The sequence below is a fragment of the Fukomys damarensis genome, unplaced genomic scaffold, assembly GCF_012274545.1.
Source record: "Fukomys damarensis isolate Sample0158 unplaced genomic scaffold, DMR_v1.0_HiC HiC_scaffold_35, whole genome shotgun sequence".
Classification (NCBI taxonomy): domain Eukaryota; kingdom Metazoa; phylum Chordata; class Mammalia; order Rodentia; family Bathyergidae; genus Fukomys; species Fukomys damarensis.
Genome location: NW_022900947.1, coordinates 18,473,233 through 18,496,733, shown reverse-complemented (window position 1 = coordinate 18,496,733; position 23,501 = coordinate 18,473,233). Strand labels below are relative to the sequence as shown.

At 47.9% G+C, this 23,501-nt stretch overlaps 3 long non-coding RNA genes across 4 annotated transcripts in view; 2 read left to right on the top strand and 1 right to left on the bottom strand.

The window, feature by feature from the left end:
• The window catches only part of LOC104851316, an 11,213-nt gene extending 1,879 nt beyond the window's left edge, over positions 1-9,334 (top strand). The window contains exons 2-3 of one of the 2 annotated variants that reach the window (XR_777184.1): positions 2,874-2,904; positions 9,281-9,334. This is a non-coding gene — a long non-coding RNA (uncharacterized LOC104851316). Of the gene's footprint in view, positions 1-2,868; positions 2,905-9,280 lie in introns of both variants that reach the window. The other variant, XR_777183.1, reaches the window with a different exon arrangement.
• LOC117284245 overlaps positions 1-11,416 on the bottom strand; it is a 28,669-nt gene extending 17,253 nt beyond the window's left edge. The window contains exons 1-2 of the long non-coding RNA XR_004515332.1: positions 11,110-11,416; positions 6,044-6,199 (exon numbers count right to left, since the gene is read on the bottom strand). This is a non-coding gene — a long non-coding RNA (uncharacterized LOC117284245). The remainder of the gene's footprint in view (positions 1-6,043; positions 6,200-11,109) is intronic.
• Positions 11,417-11,810: 394 nt separating this feature from the next.
• LOC104851317 lies at positions 11,811-17,076 on the top strand. Its single transcript, XR_777185.3, has 3 exons — positions 11,811-11,845; positions 14,159-14,422; positions 16,898-17,076. It is a non-coding gene; the product is annotated as an uncharacterized LOC104851317 (long non-coding RNA).
• Positions 17,077-23,501: the final 6,425 nt, after the last annotated feature.

Genomic DNA, 23,501 nt, shown 5'->3' with positions numbered 1-23,501 from the left:
GCCTCTCCTGAGTGCTGGGATTACAGGCATGCGTCACCACGCCCAGCATGGGTCCTTGTGCTTGCAAGGCAGGCAGCAGCACTACTGAGCTAAATCCCCAGCCCCCATCAATGAATTTCTTCATTTCTCAAATTTTCCTACACACCTATGTAATATTGTAATATAGTTATTTGAATATTTTCTGCAGACTGCACGAGGTACATACATTCCTATGCAAATTGTCACTGATACCTTGAAATACACATTTTAAATATAATACAATTAAATTCTCCTAGTCTAAAGAAGTATGAGCATATTTTAAATCTTTAAACAAAGGCACACTACCCTAGCAAAGCTGAGATACACCAGCTGCCACTATGGTCAGAAGAGGAAAGCAAAGGGAGACAGCAGCAATTACCTTTGCTGGAGGGAAACATTTGCTGCGTAAAAAGTTTTTAAGACAATAGGGTGAAGAGTATCTCATTCTGAAACACTGTCAGAATATCCATAGTGGATTTGATAAAAAAGAGCTGAAAGGGGAAGTACAGAGAATCGAGACGTGTCGTGTACATCCACCGACTCACTGTGACAAGTTACTACGTGCTGTCAATGTGTCCTTATAAAAATAAAATTTCAGAAAATGAGTTTGCTAGTCAAAAAGAGCCAGGTGTGGTGACGCACACCTGTGATTCTAGCACTCGGAAGGCCAGGACAGGGGAGGGTCACCATGAGTTCAAAGCCAGCCTGGACTACGTGGCAAGAGCCTGTCTCAAAAACAAACAAGCGAAAAAGTAAAAAAGAAAACAACAAATTTAATTGCCTACAATTGGAATTAAATGTTCAATGACTTTTAATTTTTCAATTAAATGTTTAATACATTTAAATATTTTAAATATACAAATCTGCACTTACAAATTTGTCTATCTAAACCAGATGTGACAGCAGACACCTATAATCCCAGCACTCTGGGAGGCTGAGGCAACTGATAGAAAGTTCAAGCCCAGCCTGGGCAACTTAGTGACTTAGCAAAACACCTTGTCTCCAAGTACAAAATAAAAATGCCGGGAATTTAGCTCAGTGGTTCCACCACCTGCCTCACAAGTGCGAGGTCCCGAGTTCGATCCCCAGTACCAATAAGTAAGTAAGTAAATAAATAAATAACTAGGGCTCAGTGCAAAGCCTTCAATTCCCAGTATTGTGAAATAAAGAAATAAAAATGAAAATTTGGCTGCTATAAAGAGCTGGGGTTTTTTGCACAGAAGAAAAACACTCTTAGAAGAAGTGGCTAAAAAAAAAAGGGGTTATTTTTTTGGAGATGGACTATTGTTAGAAAATTCTGAGGACGACTCTAAGAAAGTCATCTCACAAAAACTGAAAGCTCTTCCATTCAACTGCTGCATAATTGTCCATAAAATCAAGGCCTTTCTAACAATAGCAGAAGGCCGATCAATAGAAGTGAAAAATTGCAAGTACTTTTCCTTCACTGTAGAAAAGCCAAACGATATAATAGACACTGCCTAACTAACACTGCAGGTACATTTTGTCTCAGAGGACTTCCGATTGAAGAAGAAATATTGTCGGTTCGTGGCCTAAAAAGAATCTAACACGTGACACAGATACTTTTTAATCTTTCACATCCGCTACAGTAAGATTCTAGCCAGATAAGAAAAAAAGTTTCCAAAAATGTTCGTGCTATTATGCTAGGTCAAAAAGTCGGATCACTTATTTTCAAATACAATGCTGTTTTCCTTAGTGCTTTTTTCCATTGTATCACACATTTGGAAAGTGTTTATGCTTAGCTCTCCGCAGCAGACTTAGGGAAAGCAGCAGCCATCACAGCCGTTCATTACACAGGCTCAGATACCACACTCAGCTCCAGTTTGTGGGAGCGTGGAAAGAAACAGAAGATGGCTTTAATGACCTCTCCTTTGCCACTGTTGTCTGAGCCACAGAGGGTTATACAAAGGCTTACTGTATTACAACGCCCAGGTTTTCTCAAAACAAAGGGAACGGTTGCCAAATATTCAAAATTAAAGACAGAAAATGGCTTTTGCTTTCTCATCGCGATCCTACTACAGCTACATTGGGTTTTTTATTTTTAATTTCATTGGTACATGTTGGCAGCACACGATGATTACACTTCTTGTGGGGAGATGTATGCGTACCCAACACATCTTTTTTTTCATCCTCTCCCTCCAACTCTTGGCCCCTTTCCCTTTTGTAAAAGATCTATCTCCCATGGGCCAGGGATTTGGCTCAGTGGTGCTGCCGCCTGCTTCACAAATGCAAGGACCCGAGTTCTGTCCCCAGTACCAGAAAAAAAAAATCTATCTCCCACCCCCGCCAGGGATTTGGCTCAGTGATTCCACCACCTCCCTCACAAGTGCAAGGTCCTGAGTTCAACTCTGGTACCAAAAAGATCTATTTCCTATTACCTATCTCTTATTTGAGACTCCAAGGTGAGGAAAAATTATTTATGACAGAGCTAGACAGGTACTTGAAATTCTTGCAATGGAAACTTTAATTTTTATTTCTGCTATACAGGGGTGCATTCCCAGCCCTTGTTTTTATTTTTTATTTTGAGACAGAGACTAACTAAATTGCTAAGTTGTCCAGGCTGGGCTCAAACTTTTGATCTTCCCAGCTCCACCTCCTCAAGTGATGGGATGACAAGCATGCACCATCAAGTCCAGCTAGGAAACTTTTAAAATGCTAATGATGGTGAATTCAAACTACTTTTCCTAACAGGAATCGATATGCCAATTATTGTAGTTGTAATTCACAGGTTGCAGGTCAGCTGCAAAGACAGAACAAGGTGTAGGAAGGAGTCTTTGATGCCACTGATCATTCTGACCTGCTTTTCAATTGTGCGTTTTGCTTCTTCCCCAGCCCAGGGGTCAGTGAATTTTCTCAACTTGGACAGAGGTAAGACTGCGCTGAGCCCGCTGGGGCTTGCTTTTGTAATAAAGATTTAAAAAAAACTTGGACAGAGGCAGTTTTGAAATCAACTCTAGGCAAGATAAACAGGTTTGCCAATGTTGATACCAATATTAAGGGAAATGAATTTTGGTCCTCCTTTGCTTAGCAGAAAACATTTCTGTATATTTGAAACATCTTTCGGATGCGAATCTACTTGTTCAACTGTTTCATGAAGCGTAATACAGATGAAGTCTTTCAATGAAAATCTTGTTTTGATCAAGATGTGATATAAGTTAAAACTACTAGGTTTCCCAGACTTCATATGAAAAATGTATATAAAATATAGCATTAATAATTATTTATATGTTGAAATTATATTTGGGGTATATTATATATATTTTTTTGCAGTATTGGGAATTAAAGCCAGGATCTTTGCACTGATCTACACCCCAGCCTTTTGAAAAAACTTTTCACTTTGAAACAGGCTCTCTCTAAATCATTAAGTTGCCCAGACTGCACGTGAACTTGCAATCTTCCTGCCTCAGCCTTCCAGAGTACTGGAATGACAGGCACGAGCCTAAAAATAAAGGTCATTATTCAAATTATTTTCATCTTTTTAAAATGTAGATACTAGACAATTTTTAAGCCACACCTTGGATTGCTCAAGTGAAGAATGTAACTGCCGTGATATATCAAAGGTGATAGGAGCTTTGCCTTAGTCGTTCTTGCTTTTCCCAGAGCCTAAAACCAGTGCCAGGCACATACAGCATACTCGGGACATAGCGACTAAACAAGCCAGTCCACAGCGCACTCAGTACAGCATTTGGTCTGTTACAGACTGAATATCCACCTTGGATCCTGAAAAGCCTGTTGCCGAGGACTGGTGATTTAGAACGCATTTGGTCCTGGGTTTAATATCCTGCTGGAGGAAAAGAAGAGAAATAAAGAGAGAGAGGGAGGGAGGGAGGGACAGAGAACGAGAGTCAGGCAGGCAGGGAGGGAGGGAGGAAGGGGGAACGTATGAAGCAGTCCCTACAGTAGGGAGCCCGACAATAAAGAAGCCTTGGCATCTGTCTGCTTGGTCATTCAAGCACCTTCTCCCTCTAGCCAATCCCATGCTGCCCCGCAGCCTGAAACATCCACCGTATGTTGTGCACTTGGTGTAGTTTCGTCTCTAGCTGTGGCCCGTCCCCCAGGTGCCAGATGAAATCTATCCACCTGCCCCCTTGGTGCTGCCACCAAAGGATATCTAGCAGGCCTCCTCCACTTGCCTTAGCCGAAGCACGCCGCCTGAGCCCTCTCTCCAGCTCCCCACGCCTCCACCATGGTGCCCTGAGTCTTGCCCAGCTTACAAGATGGCGCTGCTCAGGCCAAGACCTGGAATCGCCCTGGCTTCCTCTCTCTCAGCACTGCTCACTTGCTAACTAGCTCATGAGGCTCCTCTCTCCACCCCCGTGAGGCTGTGTGGATCTCCCGGCTCTCTCACACCCTCCCTCGGGAACCTCCTAGCCGGTGTCCTCCCTTCATTCCCCACAAGTTTTTCCCTTTTTCTTGGTGGTACTAGGGATTGAACCCAGGGCTTTCACACTGACCTACATCTCCAGTCCCTTTTTGTTTTATATTTTGAGATGGGGTCTTGCTAAATCTGTAAGTTGCCCAACCTGGGCTTGAACGTATGATCCTCCTGCCTCATTGTCCAGAGTGCTGGGATTACAGGCACGCACCACCAAGGCCAGCCAGATCACTTTTCTTTTAAATGTAAATCAAAACACGGGAAGAAGAGGGAAACTGGCTTCACGCTCTCCTCCCTAGCGGGTGTGTTTTCTGCTGCCATCATTATGAACATCCGACTGGAGGTTCTTCAGCCTTTCAGGGACTCTCCAGGGCCCTGTGGACCTTCGGCCTCTCCCTGGGGCTGCAGCATTGGCCTCACTTTCATGATGAGACTTCCTGCTTCCTGGACTGAGCAACTTCCAGTTTCCCAGCTCTGCAGCCTGCAGGCCCTGTCACGAGACTTTCCACTCTCTGTGAGCGTGTGAGCCAATCTGTCTCCCATTGAAATCATTTTGTGCCACTTGTCCCCTCTCAGGTCACTCCTCTTCTGGGTCTTCACCTGTTTGGCATCTTTGTGTCACCTCAAGTTAGTCAAGTCACCTGCCCAGAAAGGCTGACACGTCAAGCAAGGGGCTGAGGTATAGCTCAGTGGTGGAGAGCTTGCTTAGCCAGTGCAAGGCCCTGGGTTCAATTCCCGGCACTGCCACCACAAAAGCAAAAGTTGGACAAAAGAAGTCAGAAGCCAAAGAGCACATACAGTGGCTCTATTCATGCAAAACGCCAAGGACACAATTAATCTATGGTGTAAGAAATGTGGTAGACATCAGGATAGCGGTCAGTTATCTCTGGTGTCAGGGGCAGACCCGAGGGTTGTGAGGGGTCTTCCTTCAGTGAGGAAGTCATTCTGTCTTGATTGGAATTTGGGATACACAGATTTATGTATTTGCCAAAACTTACCACGTTGTATGCTGCACATCTGCCTGATTCCCTGTATGTGATTAGAAGACGAAACACTATTCTTGAAAGTTGTATGGCCAACTTTGTAGTATCAATTGCTTCGGAATGAAACCTGTTTGAACTGGCTCCAGTTTAGAGAATATTTTGGAATTCCAGATAGTCTCTCATTTTAGACTATCTACCAAAGCTTCTTTAGTGTTCCTGGGTTGTTTGGCCCTATTTATCACTGTATAAAAATAATATTTACTGTGAATCTGTTGAGGGCAGGGTCCTTCTGGTTTGGATGTTTTGGCTTGGTCTGTTTTTTTGTTGCAAAGTAAACTTGGCCTCACATTCATGTTCCTGGAGAGTGTTTTCAACAGACTAAGTTTCAATCAAGGAATCAGTGATGTCACAGGTAAACTGGTCATATCAGACCTCTAACCAGCATTCGCCAATGTGAGCGTCTCCAAAAGGTGATCATCTTCCAAGCACCTCTTTGTTTGGGCCAAAGAAATGAGTCTGTGTTTCCCAGTGGTGACCGCACTTCATCACTTCACCCAGCTCATCTGAATCCAACACGGCAGAACAGTCCGCAGGCTCCCTCACCTCTGCCCACCAGAAGAAAGCAAATGCCACGTGCACAGTAGCCCACCTTCTAGACTGGCTCAGGGGAGTCAAGTGACTGGTATGAATGTGTCGGGCCTGGAGGTCTCTGTTCCTCCATCCTGGGCAGGGGGTGTGCATTGTTCCAGGCCCAGAAGGATATTCTAAGTGGAGACCAAGAATCTTCTCCAACAAGGACTGCACCCTACAGGAAGAGCAGAAGATGCTTGTTAGGACTTCCCTGTGTGTGACATTAAGCCCTGAGTTCCAAACCACCGTTTGATCTTCACTGGGTTAAAAAGAACCCATTCCTGCCTTCCCTCAGCGTCCCCTAGAAGATGAGCTGTCTTAGACTCTCGGAACCTGGCTGCTGGGTGGGCGTGCGCTTATGACAGCTTCCTGTCTTTCTTTCTTTCTTTTTTTGTTGTTGTTCTTTCCTTTGTTTGTTTGTTTTTATTTTTTGAGACAGGGTCTCACTATGTAGTTGAGACTGACCTGGAACTCACTATGTAGCCCAGGCTGGTCTCGAACTCACAGCGATCCTCCTGCCTCAGCCTCCCGAGTGCTGGGATTACAGGCGTGTGCCACCTTGCTTGGCCTCTTTCTTTCTTTCTTTCACTGGGTGTTAAACCGAGGGCCTCCACCCCGAGCTCCATCTCCAGCCCCTTTTTATATTTTAAGACAGGGTCTCGCTGTCACTAAATTGCACACAGAGCCTTCTGGGGGAGAGAAGGAGCCAGGCAGGGCCAGGAAGGCAGGGCACCTCTGTCGCCTCATGAGGTTTGGACAATTTCCGAGTCCTCTGCGTGTTCAGAATGCTCCACTCCTGTTCAAAGATAAAAAGCTTTTTTGTTTGGTTTTTTGTACCAGGGGTCAAAGACAAAAAGCTATAAATAATCGAAATGGCCCAGGCCCTCACTGCCTTCTATTTCTGTCCCAGCACCACCCCAGGAGGCTGTGAGCAGGGTTATGAAAGCCTCAGTTTCCTCCTCTGGAAAGCAGGAATAATAGCACTTTCAGGTTTATTGTAAGAACTAAGAGCACGCACATGACCTCAGCCAATGTCTTGCATTTACTAAGCGTGTGTGTTAGTAACTAGATCCCATAGTATGGGTGATTAGTTTAACTAGATCATTTGATTTGGCCTGGTGATTTAATTAACTAGAGGTGAAATGGCACTCCCTGAGTTCCTGGACCAGGAATAGGCCTCTCTGGTCTCGCTGGGATGCAACCAGGCCTATGGCAGTCTCTGGAAAGACCACTTATTCACAAGGGGAACTTCTTGTGCCAAGGAGCCTACAATAGAGGTAAGGAGGCAAAAAAAAAAAAATTGCTAGGATTGTCTTATTTTAAACTATTCAAAGAGATCTGGACTGGAGACTAAGGATTCAAATTTATTTTAAGAGGAGGAAATAATCCAATAAGAGGAAATTGCAGGGAGCAGATTTTGCCTAATAAGAAAGGGTAGTCTGTCTGTTGTCTCTCAGAACTTTCTAAGAACAGGGGTCTGTCTCTGGAAGTAGTGAGCTCCCTGTCATTGGAGGTGACCAACTGAAGACTGGATAAGCCCTTGGCAGGAGTGCTCACATCCTGCATCTGTGCATTGTTCTACAGCTTCATACCCATATGGGAGGTGTGGAGGGAGTTTGCTGCTCTTGTCTTCTCCTTACAGATGAGCAGACTGAGGCTGGGGAATTTGTTCTTCGCAACACGCTGCCCAGGTGGGACGTGGGACCGGACCTCCAGTCTTTAACCTCAGAGGCCAGTGCCCAGATCACTCAGCCTTGGTGTCAGCCTTGGTGACAGCAGAATCCACCGTCCTTGCCCATCCCAGGAGCACTGGGAACCCCTTAGAATGGATTCCTGGGCCAGACCCTCTGGGCCAAAACCTTCAGAGAAGGGACAAATGTGTAAAATTTTTAAATCCCCATAACTGGAGCCAGGCATGATGCTGTACACCAGCCATCACAGTACTCTGGGAGGCTGAGGCAGGAGGATTGCAAATTCAACCCATCCTAGGTAACCTAGATTCTGTCTCAAAAATTAAAAGGGCCTGGAGATGTAACTCAGAGTAGAGGCCTTGGGTTCAGTCCATAGTGTTAGGTGAAGCAGGTGAGGGTCCTGCAGTTGGATGGTAATCATCACACTAAGGAAAGTGTTGGCCCAGGGATGACTCAGAGGCCAGTAGTGGGAAAGTGTGGGGAGGCAAGGATGGGGCACATTGGCCCTGCCCCTGCTGTGCACATGGGGCTCATTCATAAAAAGCTGAAGCGCCCCTGCTGTGCTCTGGAATCTGAGGCGGGCTCTAGGTCTCTGCCACTTTCTCTAACCTAAAATGACCCAAGCCAAGTGGGCAGACTTGGGGTGATTTCTGTGTCCCACCTTCTCAGGGCTGAGCCCTGGTGCCCAGCAGGTTTAGGGGACACAGCTGTGAATGCAGCACCCAGGGCCTTATCCTGGCAGAGTCCAAGCTTTCCCTGCTGCTCCCACATGCCCATCACTGGGCCAGTGTGGAGGAAGCCAGCTGCTCCAGTGTCCCCAGGGCCACCAGCTTCCTGGTGGACCTGGTGGACCCAGATACTTTAACTCCAGGCCAGGCTCACAAGAGGGACACAGCTGCTGGCTGCAGATGTGTGAGCAGACCCACCCTGGCCTCAGGAAGCTGAAGTGATGACTGACACCTCTGTCCCCTCTGGCCACTGTCACCTGGCTCTAGGCTCTGTGGGAGCTGCTCCCCGGGATGGAGCTGCAATGCCAGGGCAGAGCCTGGCGCCTCCAGCCCAGTAATGACCGGACAGGGCTGGCCAGGAGCCCCGGGTTCCCTGACCTGATTACAGCGGAGAGCCCGGGCCTCTGCAGAGCTGGAAAACCCGGCTGGGCTGTGTTCCTGTCACTGAACAAACCACAGTCTCAAAGCAGAGCGAATGTACCTCAAATTCCCCAGCCAACTCACCGGAGGGAGGGGACCTCTTAGAATCCCCACTTCTATTTACTTCTGTTTCCGTTCTTTAAAAATTATATTTTCTTTATGTTTTATAATGTACCTACTTCATTGCCGAGTAGTCAGAATGATAGGTAATGTTACATCTTTGGTACCGGGGATTGAACTCCAGTCCTGCTGCTTGCAAGGCAGGCGGCGGCACCACTGAGCTAAATCCCCAGCCCAATGATAGGTAATGTTAATGAGCACTCATTCCATGCCCGGCAATGTTGTTAGAGCTTGCATATAACATTTCACTTTACTTCTACCGTAACCCTGAGTAGGGTTATTATTTCTACTTTACAGGCACAGAAGGGTCAAGTGATCTCTCCAATATCACACAGCAGGCAAGTGGCAAAGGTAGGGTTTGAACCTCACAATCTGGCTACAGAGTAAATTCGTAACTATAAAGTATTCTGTCTGTTGTAAATAACTATAGCTTATTATGATTTGTGGATAGTAACTCTCTATTCCTTTGTTAGCTGTGTTCTTCTGGTTATATTACAATGGCAAGAACCTACCTTCCACTGGCTACATTTCAGAATATCAAACATCTTCAGTACACGGGGCCGTTCTCACCTTATTCCTGACTTAAATGAGAATGCTTCTATTGTTTCACCACAGATGTGATATTTGGTGTAGGCTTCGGGCAAGATATCGTGTATCGAGTTCACATAGGTTCTTTCTCTTCAGGACCAGCTGGGGGTTTTGGTTTTTGGTGTTGTTGTTTCCAGTGCTGGGGATTGAACTCAGGACCTTGACCTTTCGAGGCACACACGGCACTGCTGACCTAGATCCCCAGCCCTAGAACTTGCTGTTGTTTTTTTAAATCAGATATTGGTATTAATTTTAACTGAACATCTTTCCAGTATTTATTCAGATGAGCATAAATTTTGTTTTCCATAAATTTCTAACTGCACATAATTTTAATAGATATTTTAATATTAAGTATCCGAGAAGCTTTGGAATCAGCTCTACTTTTCTTTTTCACTACATAAAGGATTCATTTTATTGTGTTTTATCTAAGATATTTGCATCTTTGCTAGTAAATATATAAGCCTAGTTTTCTCTCTCATTTTTCTTTGTGCTCTCAAAATTGTTTTAGCACATTATCGAGTCATGTTGACCAACTAAAGTGAGTTGAAAAGTCATTTGTTTTTCTCTGTGCTCCGAATACAATTTATAACATATGAAACATCTCTAAAGATTTTATAACTTCACTCTAAAATACTCTGGTTTTAGTATCTTTTTATCAGACTACCCAGAGAGGAAAAGTGATTTTTTAGTATTTTCTAATTTGTTCAAGAATTATTCAACTATTCAGGGTTTCTGTTCCTTCAGTTAATTTTTAAATTTTCCTGGAAAATTGGCTATTTAATCTTTTTTATGCCTTTATTGAAATTCAGTTCACATGCAATGCAGTCCACTTGTTTTATTGGTACAGTTCAATGGTTTCTGGAATATTCATAGATTTGCAAAACTATTGAGCCGGGTGTGGTGGTGCATGCCTATAATCCCAGCACTTGGAGGCTGAGGCAGGAGGATCGCTGTGAGCTCAAGACCAGCCTGGGCTACATAGTGAGTTCCAGGTCAGCCTCAACTACATAGTGAGACCCTGTCTCAAAAAAACAAAGCAAAACTATCCATTTTGGGATATTTTCATCGCCCTGCAGGAAACTCTCATTGTCAGTCACCACACTTCCCTGTTTCTCCATCCACAGCTTGAGTGAGCACTGCCTATGTAGTCTCTGTGTTCGAATAGAGATAGTTTTGCTGCTTCAACCCCATTTTGGATGTTTTTCTTTCTTTTTCTTGATTAATTGCTATGGCTAGAATCTCCAGGACAGAGCTGAACACAAGCAGCAGACACAGCCATCTTTTTTTTCATTCCTGAGTTTGGGAGAAACCTCCCAGCCCCACCCTTAAGTCTGACACCAGCCGCTGGTCTTTCATAGTTGCCCTTTCTCAGGATGAAGAAGGTTCTGTTGTAATCTTATTCTGTTGAATGCTGTTAGCATGAAACACTGTCAGATCTTGTCCATGAAACACTGGTAGCTCTGTTTGCTTCTACTGAGATGATCATTTCTTTCCGTTATCCTCTACTATACTGGTTGACTTTTATCTGTTGAGCTCACCTTCCATTCCTGACGTGAATCCCACCTAGGCTCACGGTCCCTTCAATTTCCTGCTGTGCTCGGTCCCCCGAGGCCTTCGCATCCGTTAGCCCCGCCTACCCCTCTGGTCAAAGTGCCCCCCCCCAGCAGAAGCTCTCAGCTGAAATCTCTGAGTTTCAGCTCCGTTTGCTTCCAGATCCTGGCTGATACAGAGTCAGTGCACACGGGGATTTTCACTGAAAAGTTCTTTTAATAACAGAATGCTGGAATCACCCTAATAACCCCGGAGCAGGAAGGTAGGGGCATAAATGCGCCCACACTGTATTAATGGAACACAATTCCAGTGTTAATAAAGGACAGGCAGCTTAAAAAGGACTGATGGAGGATGTCCTCTAAGACTTATTATTAAATGAAGAAAGAAGAGTTTGTATCATAAACTCTCATTTCTGGATCAAAAATGCTTATTTGTATGTCTAAACATAAATATCTCTGCAACAATATACAAAAATGCGGCAATTTTTCTTGATTCTTTTTGCTTTATTTGAATTTTGTTTCCTCGTGCAGATATATATGTCTATATAGATATAGATATATATATTAAAAATTCTCTTAAACGTCTTTTAACGAAAATCCTTTGTTAGAGGCAGAACCACCTTTTAGTCGCGTCTCACTCCAGCCCTCCTCCCATTTCACTCTCTCTTTCTTTTCTTTTTCCAGTACCAGGGATGGAACTCAGGACCTTGAGCTTCCCAGGAAGGTGCGGTGCCACTGAGCTAAATCCCGGGCCCCACCCATTTCTCTCTTAACAACACACTGTCAGCAAAACCCAACCCCTCCGGCAGTGAAGCCGGGCTTCAAAGGAAGAGACAAAGCTTGGTCAGGCATTGTGACCTTCGCCACAGGCCCGTGAAGCTCCCTCTGCACCGCAGAGATCGGTCTCTTCAAGTCTGTCGAGGACGCACTGCCCACACCTCTCCCCACACAACCCTGCCCTGAGCGAGCATCAACTTGATCTGCAGCTTCTGGCTCAGATAAATTCCGGTCACCAGCAGTCAGTGACTGAGGCCAAGCTCTTTCCAAAACAGCTACAGGGCCCCCAAGCCATCACCCCACCAAACATTGTGGAAACTAAGGCTTCAGCGTCACCTTCAGCCATAGCAAAGGCGTAGGGATTTTTCTTCCTGTCTTGGTTTAATGAAGACTGCCCACCTCATCATGTTGTGCTTTCTGCTTTGGCTGACAGGAAGCTCATTCATGAATTTACTTCCTGAGCTGAAAATCTTAGCGTTACACTGTAGCACTCACATTGTCACCCTATTCACTATTCAATTTTCATTCTCCTTCAGACCTAATTTATTTTTGTTCTTTTTTGTTACTGGGGAGAAGTCATGACAGGATCATGCTACTAACCTAGGCTGGCCTCAAACTCATGGTGAGCCTCGTGCCTCAACCTCCCGAGTGCTGGAGTTATAGGTGTATAGCATCACTTCCAGCTCTATTTTTTTTTTTTTTTTTTTTTTTTTGGAAAAAAATTTTTTTTTTTTTTTTTTTTTTTTTACTTGAGATGGGGCCTCACTCTGCAATCCAGACGGGCCTTGAACTCGCAGTCTTCCTGCCTCAGCCTCCCAAAGGTTGGAATTACAGGCATGTAGCACCATGCCTATTCATGTTCTTCTAAAAATCACTCTATAGTAGCTCAGTGCTGGAGCACATCCTCAGCAGGTGACAACAGATGAGAAAAAGTGCTGAGCATGTGGCACACGACTGTAATCCCAACACCGGAAGGCTGAGGCAGAAGGGTCCCTGAGTTCAAGGTCAGCCTGGTTTACTAGTACTAGTGAGTTCAAGACCAGCCTGAACTACACTTGTAAGACCTTGTCTGGGGTGGCAGGGGTAGGGGGGACTAGCGTGGTTCAAGAAGACTCATCTCACACAGGAACCCACAAGCCTGGAGGCTACAGGACCAAGGTCTCAGACACAGAGCCAGCTTCTGAGCTAATCTAGGACCCAGGACAAGTGAGCCTGGACAGAAGCCTGGGCTGCGATGTCACAGGGGCAAGGGCAAAGCCCGTAAACCGGAGGGATGCGGCTGCCTCATAACAGGACACCCTCTGTCCTGGATTCCTCAGGATCCCAGGGGCTCCAGTGTCTGGCCACTTTCGTGGTCAAACAGGGTAAGTCCTGGGCACACTGGACCGAGTTGGTCAACCACATATAAGACTCTGCGGTTTCCGGACAAGATTAACATTGCCTGGGGAAGTGCGCCCCAAGATTCCTCCCTGACTTTTGCTTTCCAAGCCAGGGTCTCATCGAGGCACAAAAAAGTAGCCTTGTTACTTCCATGACATTTTTGTTTTTGAACGAAATTGGCATTATCTCAATGAAATCTGAAAGAACGTCATGTCTGTTCAAAAACACACCCACTCTTCAAAGGAAGAAGATTCTTTTGCTTTCCACCAATGCGGAAAACTCCAAGAATGGGCTTCGAATTAGGAAAGCAATTCCCAAAAAGATGTTGCCAAGTGTTGGGCAAAGCCCTGAGAATATCAAAGTGGCTGTTCTGCATGGATTGCTCCTTTCAATGCCCATCTCTGGAGATGTATATATATATATATATATATTCAGCTTTATTACCTTATAAGTATGTAATAGGCCTGAAAAGGCCTTCGAGTCGCATTGCCACTAGAAATAAGCCACCAGCCCAGCCACTCCGCAGCCGCCCAGTGAACTCTGATACTTTAATGCACATGCGCATTTCAACTTCTGCCATGATGGAGAGAGAGCAGAGCCCCTGCCTGAAGCAGCCACAGGGAGCCAGCGCTCTGACTAAATTCATTAATTGTGACTAGTTCTCCGAGTGCAAAGCCAATTATCTGGATATTTTTACAAGCCAGGCCATAGATCTTGATGGAGACAGTGAATCACAGGTGTACGAAAACCTTCGGGCATTCGCATTTCCACAGACCTTGCATCTCAAAGCAGAGATTTAGACTAGAGCAGCACTTTCTTATCCCACAGCCTGTAATTAATGACAACGCAAGAAGTCAGTGCGCGCTGTCTCTCATTACAGGCGTACGAAGAGGACCTCGCGCCTTTGAATACTAATTTACCTTCCTTGATACCACGGACGCCCATTTGGTGTTGGCCGTAAATGCCTCATGGAGTAATCGAGAGAGCTCGTGAGAAAGCTACCGCGGGGAGCCTCAGCCAGGCAAATCCTCCTGTTTCACCTTCCAGTCCCAGAGGGTAGCTACCGACCGAGCGCTCGCTGTGTGCCAGGGACAATTCCAACAGTTCCACTTTTGTTGCTTCGTTGGTTCTCCATTAAAATCCGGTGAGTAGACTCTGGGTTTTTATCCTCATTTCTGCAGAGGAGGAAACTGAGGCACAGAGAAAGTGGGCAGCATGGCCAAGGCATTCATTTGTCTGAACAGAAGTCAAGGTCAGACTGCAGGGTCTCTGGGTTTGGAGGCCTTGGGTCTCCGGGGAGGCGGCCCTGGTCTTTTTCAGGGATTCTAGTCCTCTCTGGGCGCTCCGCCTCTGTCCATCTGCCTCACTGGCCTTTCAAGCCTCCCTTAACTCAACGCTGTCCCAAGTGGATGCATCGCTCCGGCCGGCAGCCCCGCTGTCCTAGGTCGCTCGTGCTTGGGTCGCCCAGAGCCTGTGTCATCCGCGCAGTCTCCTCCTGAGGCTCAGTCTCGTGGTCTCTGCCTCAACCCCACAGCTGTCGCCCTCCCGCTGTGATGGCCGCAGGGACCCACAGAAGGTGCCCATCCCCAGTGTCTTCGCCCAGCTCGGCTGCAGCTGCCCTTTGCCTGGCCATTCCTTCCAAAGGGGCTCTGCTGGGTGAGTGCCTTGGCCGTGGCACAGGGCTTCCCCACGCCTGGTGTCCAAAGCCACTGCTCCCCTGTAGCAATCGATGTGGCTTCCGGCTCAGAAAAGTTCCACACACACCTCACACAAACACCCTTTGAGTGTGGAACTGCGAAGAAACTGCTCACTGTGGCTTTCAAGGCCCTTCCGGGGCTTGGTCTGAAGCAACCTTCCCGAGAGCTTCCCCACAGCGAATGCCTTTGACACGTTCTCAGTGCAGAAAGAAATGCAGAGACTGAAAAAGATTAGACGTGGCAAGGCGTGGTGGTGCATACCTGTAATGCCAGCTACCAGGAGCATCGTGAGTTCAAGTCCAGCCGCTTAGCATGACCGTATCTCAAGATGAAAACTTGTAAAAGGGCTGGAGGTACAACTCAGGGACAGATGCTCTAGGGTTCAATCCCCAGTACTGCAAGGACAAAGTGAAGCTTGTTAACTGGCATGGCTATTACTCTGCCCCAACACAAAGCCATCTGCAACCAAACTTTGGAATTATTTGTCCTCCCAGTGAAGAAACGCACCTTGAAGGCTATTCTCTGACCCTGTAAGAGGCTCAGGAAGTGGATTCCCAAGCCGAGTCTCACTTCCCTTACTTTTTCCCCCCGAATGATTTCTTAGTTTGCCACAAAGTGAACTGTCTCCAAGTATTTACTAGGTGGCACTATCCCAAAACTCTTGGCAGGGTCCCTGCACGGACAGCTTCCTGCATGCACCGCAGCTACCCAGACCCCTCTGAGCCCCTGCCACATGGGACCGTCTGAGGCAAGTGTCCCGTGAACAGGCTTTGGGGACGGGCTGCAAAATCCCAAGAGAGGTGGTGTTTCTTCTTCATTAAGGTGAAAAAGTTTCCATTATTTTTTTCTGGGTTTTATAGACTTTTTTTACTTCCCTGAAACAGGGTCTTACCATCTAGTTCAGGCTGTCCTTGAACTCACTATGTAGTCCAGCCTGGCCTCAAACTCGAGGAGATACTCCTGCCTCAGCCTCCCGAGTGCTGGGATTACAGGTGTGCGCCACCACGCCTGGTGACTTTATTCTTTTAGAGCAGCAACAATTGAGCAGAAAAGTCAGAGATTCCCCAGATACTCTCTGCCCCTACACACAGCTCCCCACGGTCCACATCCCCCTCCGGAGAGGAAGGCGTGGTACTAGAACGGAGGAATTACATTCTCATCTCATCATAGTCCATAGTCATTAATTTTTAAAGTAGATAAAAGAAATTCCTCTAAATTATGCTGTTCCCAGACTAACTGCAAATGCTAAGTGGTCAACCAGGAATTGCACTCTGTGCTTAGCCAAAGGGAGCTTGTTATCATTCCTACACCCAGCAGCTCTGCCTTCAGGGAGCTAACACTTAAAGATGCTTAATCATCCTTTCGAGAGTTTCACTGGGCTGTTGGCAGAATTTCACCAGGACAGGAATGTGGTTTTCACCGTTGATAGTAACACCAGCTGGCTTTAATGAGCACTTACTACCGGCCCAGGTCTCATCTCACTGAAGTCCGTGACAGCCCAGGGGGAGCTGGCACTGGCCCATGTCACAGACAGCAGACAGAGACTCAGAGAGCACGCTCAGCAGCTGCCAGAGTCTGGGGCTGGGATGCGGCCTCTCGGACGCCAACCCCCTAAAGCCTAGAACCTTCCCGAAGACTTTGAGACGCGCGTGACAGTCACATAAGTGGATGTCTTGTCCTCATCTCCGTCTCCCAAGGGGGACACTGAGAGGTGACTGTGTCTGAAATTCCGCCTGATGTGTCATCCAATACGCACACACACAGTAAAATGTGAGTCTATATGTTTATTCCTGCCATTTCCTTACCCGAAAGGCAGCAGTGTCTTTTCCAAACACCCTTCTGTGCCTTATCGTTCCACTTTCGAACATAGTCCAGAATATTTTCAATCTGAAGCGAGTGCCCTCGTTCTCTTCTTCTGCCAGATCGGTAACTTTCAATTCTGTGAATGAACCAGCTTCTACGCGACACATTGCGGCTGACGCGCTCCATGAGCGATCTCGGTGTCCGTCACTCTACCTACACCGTCCGTGCCCGTCCTCAACACCCCAGCATGTCCCCAACACGTGGCGCCTTGCCAGTCCGACAGAGGAAAGCAGTGGCTCAGTTTGAGTGTCTTTGAATGGATTAAAAAACCTTTGCTCTAAACTACTTGCTCATTTATCTTTTTCCTTACTTTTTTTGCCTATTTTTTTACTAATGAATTTGTTCTTCTCTCACCCATCTTTTGAGGTTTTCCGGCCGTGAGAGAAATCAGTCATTCATCGATGCTGAGTTTCACCCAGTTCACCTAATTTGCCTTTGTGAATGATGTTAATAACTTTTTAAAAACTGGGGGCGGGAAATCCATTCTTTTTTTTATGGAATATTTTCTTCTCTTATGGCTTCCTTTTACACAACAAAATCTTCGATCTTTTTGGAATTTATCCTGACCCATGGTTTTCTAGTAGGTGCTCTTTGACTATTAGTAAACCTTGCTCCTCCTTTCCATTGTTTTTCTTTTGTTTTTTATATGTTTTTTTTTTCTTTGTATAAATGCTGTACTGGTTTCTGTTTTTAATTTTTAGTTTGTTTTTTTTTTTATTTTTTTTTTTTTTTTTTTTTTTTTAATTTTTTGAGACAGGGCCTCACTATATGCAGTCCTCCATGTTGAACTCACTGTCTTACCTGGGCTGGAAACTCACAGCAATCCTCCTGCCTCAGCCTCATGAGTGCTGGGATTGCATGTGGCACCACCACACCACAATTCGTTCCTGGACCATCCACTGCAGAGGGCTGGGGAAGGGACAGGATAGCTCTTCATGTTTCAAAGCCCACACGGTCTCCTCATTTCTGCTGCCGCGTACAGACTGCTTCCTGCCAAAATGGCTGTGCGGTGCTTCTCGGCTTTCCTACATTTCACTGGGCGGGGCGGGGCTGCACTCACAGCTTGCCCATCCCAGCTCCCTGCATTGTGGTTGGAAGCAAGGGCTGTGCTTTGGAGCGAGCCCTTCTTGCCAGGAGTGTATTTTGCGGACGCTTCTGAGGGCAAGGACCCGGCCTGGGTAGCAATGGCCACACTAGACGTATCCGTATCACTTTTCCTTTTCCACCCACTGCCATGGCCTTTTCCCTTGGCACTGCTGTCCATTATCCAGCAGACTGCAGGAATTATTGGACACACCTTCCTCGTCCCAAGAGAAGGTCGTTCAGTCAAGGCCCAAACAGACAGGAGAGGAAGTCGGGGTAATGTGATCCTAAGATGGTCAGAACACTAAAAGTCCCCCCAACCCCGAGCCCCGTGTCGCCTTGGATCTGTCTTTACAGCTTAGGAGACACCTTGAGGTCAAAGCCACACGTGGGCTCTGCTGGCCAGGGAAAACGGCACCTGTGGCCGACCCTGGGGCTGCTCCGCGAATGCCTGGGGAAGGAAGGCGGACGGAGAGCAAGAGCTGCCGGTCCTGGGAGCTGGACACCGCTCCCCGCATGGACGGAGGAAGCTGGAGAGGAAGGTCTGTGAGCCTCATGGTGCTGCGGGCCGGGGTACCCAAGACAGGACAGTGCGGGGCCCACCCCAGGGCCCATGCCCACGGCTCCGCTGCATCGCGCCCCTCCCTGGCCAAGCTGGTGTGTGGGACTCCTATCCCCCGACACCACAGATGCGCGCTGGAGGAAAGGTCTGTAAAGAGGTAACTAGTTTTTCATTCTTTTTTTTTTTTGGCTTTTATCCGCACACGCTCGTGGTACACAGTGTTTGCGTCCTGAGCGTGGAGTTGGCGCACTCCTACACCACACGTCTCAGTCCTCTTTTTCACCCCGTCCCCTTCCTGTCCCTTCTTCCTTCCTCCATCTCTGACCTCCTTTCCATTTGAGAAAGATCTAGTTCCCTACTTCCTGTTACAGCGGCACCTCTGTTCATACCCTTCTACTCGCAAACCGAACTGGGCAAGAACCGGATCAAAGCCGATGGTTAGGTTCAATGTTATGCGGAACTTTGGTCCGGTTCTCATCCAGTTTGGTTTGTGACAAGAATCGTGGGAAGAATTAAGTCCCATATTTTTTTATTTTGCACTTTATTTGTATTTTGAATTTCTCATATAAGAGAAACCATGCGATATTAAGCTATTTCGCTTAACATTATGGTCTCCAGGTGCATCCATTTTCCTACAGGTGACTCCAGTTTATCTTTAGAGCAGAGTAGTACTCCGCTGTGTCCATACCACATTTTCAAGATGTAGCTGTTGTGAACTGTGCTGCTATAAACATGCGTGTGCACGGATCACTGTAATACAATGTCTAACTCTCTCGGGAAGACACCTAGAAGGGGAAGGACTGGGCCAAATGAAGTTTTCAGTTTTAGTTTTTAGAAGAACCTCCCTCCTGATTCCCATAAGGACTGCACTACTTTACATTCTCACCAACAAATGTAAAGGGCTCCTCCCCCACCACAAAACCTCACCAGTATCTGTTATTATTTGATTTCATGGTGACTGACGGCCATTCTTTCTGAGGTAGGGTGCAGTCTCAGTGTTGTTTTAATTTGCATTTTAAAGAGACACCTAAGTTAAGGGGGAATCCTTAAGATGGGCCCTAATCCAGTATGGCTGGTGTCCTCACAGAAGAAGAGGACAGATGGAAGTAGATAGGTACCGAGGGAAGACAACGTGAAGTCACTCGAGAAGGCAGCCATAGACAAGCCGAGGAGGGCGCCCTGGGCTAGATCCTCTCTCCCAGCCCTGCCCACACCTCAGACTCCCAGCCTCCAGAACCAGGAGACAGTGCGTTCCTGTTGTTGCAGTTGCCTAACTTGAGGTTCCTTATCACCGCACCCCAGCAAACCAATGCAGTCATCCTGAGGAGGCTCCAGAGCAGGTGACTTCCAATCGAGGTCACAGAAGACTGGCCACTGCCTGTGCACAGCCCTAGGGATCTGCGACCACCAACTCAGGTGTCCTCCTCACCGACAAAGTGACACATCCCCACCTAGCCCTACCAGGCCCATCGTGCCCTCCCCATACTGTCTCTCGCCCCTCCAGACAGCACTTGGTGCATCCAGGTTTACAGCCCAGGCACGAAGTCACCCCTGGTCAGCACAGCCCACCAGGATCCCCACCTGGGTGCTACAGGGTAAACCGTAATACATAAGGTGCCCTAAACCCTCTTCCACCAGCCAAGATGTAGAGCTGCCCCCAACTTTGGACGTGAAGTCCAGTACCCCAGACCTCCCACCTCCCAAGGAGCACTGAGTCTTGGTGTCTGATTCAAGCCCCACTTGCATGGAGCTCTACCACCCTTGGCCAGCTGCTCCCTGCTCTGGGGCACAGCACATCTCTGCTGTTCCACAGGAAGTGTCGGGGGAAGAACCTTATCTCCTAGATCTGCCGGGCCAGAGGCCCAATCCTACTTCCCTCTGTGTGAAATGGGCACTTGGCTGGTTAACCTTGATCATCGACTTGACTGGCTGGAAAGACACCTGCGAGGTGTCTTGAGCAGCGTCTTAGTTTATATTTAGTCCCTGGCTCTTCCTCTGGTCCTCTTTACCTGTCCTCTGTTCCCTGACCACCATGAACCGAGCAGCTTTTCTCCACCATGCCCTTCAGCCATGATGCTTCTGTCTTGGAGTCAGGCAACCACAAACTGAGTCCCCTGAAACCGTACGCCATGTGCCTTTAAGTTGTAGGTGTTGGGTATTTTGTCTCAGCAGCAAAAAAGGTGACTATCACAAGGCCTCAGCGAATTTTTGCTGACTGACTCTTCTACCTCAGGGAAGAGGAAGGGGAACCAGACCCTTGATAAGCCATGGCCTCACTCATCAAGGAACTGTCCCCAGTTGGCAGTGAAACTCAGAAATCATGATTCTAAAACTACATACACTCCTTTCAGGCTATGGATTTGTCACATTCCCAGCCAGCAGAAAAGCACCTTAGAGCAGACAACATCCGGCAGTCAGTCCTCAGGTGGCTCGCACCTGTCGGGCACCCTCTTGTTTTAGGGCGCCCATCTCCATCACCTGTCTGCTTCACTCAGGACAAAGTCTAACACTCACCCCTTGGAGTCATTGGTTCATCCAATGACTATTTCTTAGGTGCCTGTGTTTGTGCCTGCTACTGTCCCAGCCACTGATGACACACTGAGAAAGCAGAATAGGCCAAAGTCGGCCCCAGTTCACTAAAAGTGATCTGTGTGCCAGAACCTGTGCCAGGGCCTGCCCGTGTGAGGAGAGACAAGGCAGGAGGGCCCAGGAGTGCTGTCTTCCTAAAGGGACAAGAGCGAGCAAACCACTCAGCCAACGAAGTGTGTGTCAATGTGACCACAGGCCCAGTGCACGCCAGCAGCTCAGCTAATAGTGAGATGTGGGGTGTCACAACTGTAGCACAAGTACATGTGTCCCAAATTCACACTCCACGCTAACCCCTCGTGTGACGGCCTCTGGACTAGGTGTTGGGAAGTGAGTAGGAAATAAAGGTGGAGCCCTTATGAGTGGACTATTGAGGAGAGCCAAGGGAGCTCCTTTGCCCCATCTGCTCTGGGAGGACCCAGCAAGGAGACAGCTGTCTGTGACCCAGGAAGCCGCCCTCCCTCGGCACCGACTGCAGCTTGATCTCCCCAGACCCCTCCACTCCAGAACTGTAGCAAGTGTCTGTGGTTTGTAAGCCACGTAGTCTACGGTCTTGCAGTTGGACTGATTTGCTATGAGAACACACTCTGGAGAGAACAGCGCCAGGCTTGCACCCGGCTCTGTACCTAGCACGTCTTCCCGCCTTCATTCACAGCGCTGCTGCGGTGACAGAGGAGATGGGTCAGGAGGAGGTGGGGCCCACGGTGACTGCCTGTGACCTCGGGGACAGCCCCTGCACAACCTGACAGGGCCACAGGCAACAGCTCCGCAGGGCTCCACCCGGCCTGCTCCACCCTGGTCCCCCAGCCGCTGAGCCACCAGGGACTGGTTTCTCAGGAATCCGCCTCCAATATTCAGATGCCCAAGGACATTCCACTGAGGGAGCAGGGAGCCCTTTCCACCCCAGATCCAAGTGGGCCCAGCCAAGAGCACACGCTGCCCACTCCAGTCAAATGCACAGCTCCAGGCCCAGGGTAGATCTCACCTGGGAGGCCGGCTTCACATCAAAGCAGATTTGTGTCTGGTCATTGTCCTTTCAACAGATATCGGCCCCGCCCCAAAGTAGGGGTGCTGCTGGGCTAGGGTAGCAAGACGGCAGCATGTTGCTGTGCTTTGGCTCACCCTAGTTCCTTCATCCATCTTATGGGTTCCACCACCACCACCCTTCCCCATCTGCTGGCCCCTTCCTAGAGAGCTAATTTCAGCCCTTAAGGCCACAGTTAGGGCCGTCTCCTGGCCACCACCCCCGATCTTGACGCCCCTGTGTCGTGTGCTTGGCCTCCTATGTGGTAACCCCGGGCCTTCCTGCCTGCCGCCTTCACTAGACTGATCTTCTTATGGCCTTTTCTCTCATGTATACGTTGCCAACACAGTGCTGTGAAATGTAGCTAAAACTTGATAAATAAGGGTGGAATGGTTATTTTCAATGCAGCTTCCCAGTTACAAATTCAGGGGGGAAAAAGCTGAGTCTCGAAAACTTTTTCCACAAAAGCGAGAGGCCTCGATACCTGTTTCGAAAATATTCAGCCAAAATTATTGGAAGACTGTGGGTATAAAATACCCCACAATGCAAAGCAGCAGGGTTGCTATTATAACTGATGTTAATGACGATGATGAGAAGACAATATTTAAATGTGCTTAAAAGTGGGTGTGGGAGGTCAAAAGACTGACTTGACTTTCAGCTGTGACTTTTAAGCCAGTGCTTTGGTCTTGAACAATCCCTGTGGCCTCCAGCAGCGAGGTAATCTATATAGCGGCCATGGGCTTTACCTGTCACTCTGGGGCTGACATGCGACTCCTCTGGAGATGCTCTGCAAGCCCAGAGCCTCCCATATACCTGCCTTCCTCAGTCAAGCAGCAGTCGAATTCAACTTCCAGCCAAGTCAACAGTAGGCCCCCAATGCTGGGCACTGAGAAAGCATCTGTGCAAACACCCCATTCCTCTTCCAGCACTGATCCTCTCCCCTGCCCTATGCAAGACACATGGCCGGGGCAGATCCCACCATGAAGCTAAAACAGCCAGAAAAGGTCACTAGCATCGCCAGTACTCCGTCACTGGACATCCTTTGGCTCATCCAAACCTGGGTCACCATGAGGGCTACGTGCCAATGACCCAGTCAGCTGGCCTGATGCACTGAGGACAATAAAGACGGGCTCTTAGCAGGCTGCAAACAGTGACCACAGCCTTGGCCATGCCCCGCTGAGCTAAATGCCTTGGCTCCTCCCGGTGACTCACTGGAGAAAGTAGCGACACAGTACCGTCACCCCACAGACCAAACTGTGGGGCATTCGGCGATGGGAGCCTGGCTTCTTCACCCTACTCTTCCTCCCACTCCCTCCACTTAAAAGCTGGGGCGGAGCTGAAGTCTGAGACACCTAGGGACGGACATGTGACCCGCCCTGCCCACCAGGGGGCGCCATGGCTGACTCTG